Genomic DNA, 3,202 nt, shown 5'->3' on the forward strand with positions numbered 1-3,202 from the left:
TGTGTGTGTGTGTGTGTGTGTGTGTGTGTGTGTGTGTGTGTGTGTGTGTGTGTGTGTGTGTGTGTGTGTGTGTGTGTGTGCGTATGTGTGTGTGTGTGTGTGTATGTATATTATATATATATATTTATATATATATATATTGACTTGACTGCACTCGTCTTTGTGTTAAATATTGTAAAGTTTGCAAAACTGTGGGGATTTTTATGCTTCGTGCATAACACATATTGCAGTTTGACTTGTTCCTGTGCTCTGATCCCAATGGTGAAATCATGGTACCTGTCACATGCAAGTTCAGTGACTTGCGAATCTATCACTATCATATGTACAAGTCGAGCATTGTAGATGCTTTCATAACCCCGTAGCGAAGTCTCAGTGCTCATATGTTCTATACACAGTGGCGAATGGCTTAATCTGTGTATGGTCGCCTGAATCGGCCACGTTGTTGCACACTCTGAAGGGACACAAACAGGGCATCTCTGATGTTAGCTGGGCACCAGACTCGCAGCACATCTGCAGCGCCTCCGATGATACAGAAATCAAAATATGGGACGCCATCAAGGTGAGTTGTGTATTCGGGTGAAGTACACCTCTATTGTATACATTTCAATTAGGAAGGGGGAGATAAAATCCAAAGATTCGTCTGCTCTTCGTTTTGTATAAAAACTCTATGAGCAGGTTCATACAAAACGTCGATTTCGGAACTTAAAAAACACCGGGGGGGGGGGGTTGGTTGGGAGGGTTTAATATGCAAGGTGTGCGTCTGTGTGCGCTTGGGGCTTTCTGGGTGTACAAAATGCATGCTCGTCCAAGTATAGCCCTATATCTGTCACGTATAAATGTTGGGAGGGTTTAATATGCAAGGTGTGCGCTTGGGGCTTTCTGGGTATACAAAATGCATGCTCGTCTAAGTATAGCCCTATATCTGTGCACGTATAAATTTTGGGAGGGTTTAATATGCAAGGTGTGCGTTTGTGTGCGCTTGGGGCTTTCTGGGTATACAAAATGCATGCTCGTCTAAGTATAGCCCTATATCTGTGCACGTATAAATATAGCCTTATATCTGTGCACGTCTAAATATAGCCTTATATCTGTGCACCCGCATGTGTTTACATGTGTGTAGTTATTGCCGTGGTTCCGCGCTTCGGATAAGTGTGGTATTATAACGTCGAAATCGACAAATGCTTCTTATACTGAGATTCCTTATACTAGATTAGGATCGAGTCATAGCACCATAGAGCTATATAAACAAGTTCTTAAGAAATTATATATATTCATGAGAGAGGGGATGTGGGTGTTTCCTAAAAGTCGCCTGACTGATGCCTTGTACCATATGATGACGCACTATTGGCTGCAGGGTGTTGCGGTGGGTCTCCTGCACGGCCATACCGTTGTGGTGCTGTGCGTCTGTTATAACCCGCACTCCACACTAGTGGCATCGGGTGCTGAGGATGGGACGCTGCGCTTGTGGGATGTGATGGTATGTGGATATGTCTTGGTCTATGATGGCCAGGTTCAAAGAGGGGTTTGTAGCACGGGTGCAGCACTTACGATTTTTAAGCACCTGTTTTATCAGTGGTTTGGATAGTTGTATACATATATATAATACATTCGTTATTTCTGTACTATGGGTTTTAGGGTTTAGTTCTGCACTTATCATTGTTTTGGTTCTTATTGATGTTGTCCTGCATGATTCTGATCCGGTGTGATAATTATCTGAGTTTGCGATGTTCCATAGTTAATTTATATCCAGAAATGTATTCTTCATGCAAATGCAGTTCGTGTGGAAGGTTTCCAATCCTCTTGATTATCATAGTCAGTTAGATGATAGACTCATCAGTCAGCCAAGTGCGCATCGGTGAGGGTTTATAAACACCTAGGCTTATCTAGGGTGTTGCAGCTATGTATGTGAAATATAAATAGTTGCGCAACAGTACATTATCCCCATGTGCTGCGTTGTAGAGCGTTTTAAGAAGAATGGCTCATATCGTTGCTTGGCTACGGCAGCCAAGTACCGTACAATCGTGCTTTACGCCCTTATTGAGATTCGAACATGTTTATTCACAACTGAGTGAAGGCCATAATCCTTGAGTCTGTGACATATCCAACAAGTAGTCACTCGTACGATCTAGTTGTGATGTGTGATCGCAGTCATAGGCGTACTAGGCTACCAGATATGCTGAGTTAGGCCATCAGATATGCTGAGGTAGGCTATCAGATATGCTGAGTTAGGCTATCAGATATGCTGAGTTAGGCTATCAGATATGCTGAGTTAGGCTATCAGATATGCTGAGGTAGGCTATCAGATATGCTGAGTTAGGCTACCAGATATGCTGAGTTAGGCTATCAGATATGCTGAGTTAGGCTATCAGATATGCTGAGTTAGGCTATCAGATATGCTGAGTTTGGCTATCAGATATACTGCGTGCACAAAATCAACTCAGAGTAGTGGTTCTAGAACGAATTGGTCGTGACTCTACTTATACATCTGCCAAAGAAAGAATGCAACTCTCATTTGGTCCCGCTCAAAGCGCATACGAGAGTATTATCGCTGAGAAGGTTCGTATATTTGTCTTACAAAGAGCGAGAAATTGTGCTTCGAAGTAGTATAGCTCGGCGGATATCGGAAGGCACCCTTCGTCTGATGGACGAGAATTAGATCAGGTCTATGGGTTGTACATATCCGTCTGTATTCTGGATGTATGGTTCTATACGAATTGCCGTATGCCAAAGATATGGTGCACTGAATTCTACACACGAGTACTTGCGGAGTGTGTGTAGGGGGACTGACTGTATTAAAGTTCGGACCACCGAGGCGCAGCTGGTTTAGCTTGATTAGCCCGTAGCGCGTCTCAGTCCATAGTACAGTCATCGTATCTGCCGTTTCACAAATCTGCAGTCAACTCTGCTGGGCTAGACTGTGAACACCACACAAGTACATACCACTATGGATGAGTTCAGTTTTCAGTCCGGTTCTCAGCGCCTCACCCGTGGTTGAGTCTGAGATGTATGGAAATATTGTAACGCGACTTATCACCTCTGTCTCGCAGTATATGATACACATGCTGGCTTTCTTGACATATATAGCACAATATCGATATATATATATATATATAATATCGATATATATATATATATATATATATATATATTATATATATTATTATATATATATATATATATATATATATATATAGTATATATA

The sequence above is a fragment of the Sphaeroforma arctica genome, assembly GCF_001186125.1.
Source record: "Sphaeroforma arctica JP610 unplaced genomic scaffold supercont1.1708, whole genome shotgun sequence".
Lineage (NCBI taxonomy): Eukaryota > Ichthyosporea > Ichthyophonida > Sphaeroforma > Sphaeroforma arctica.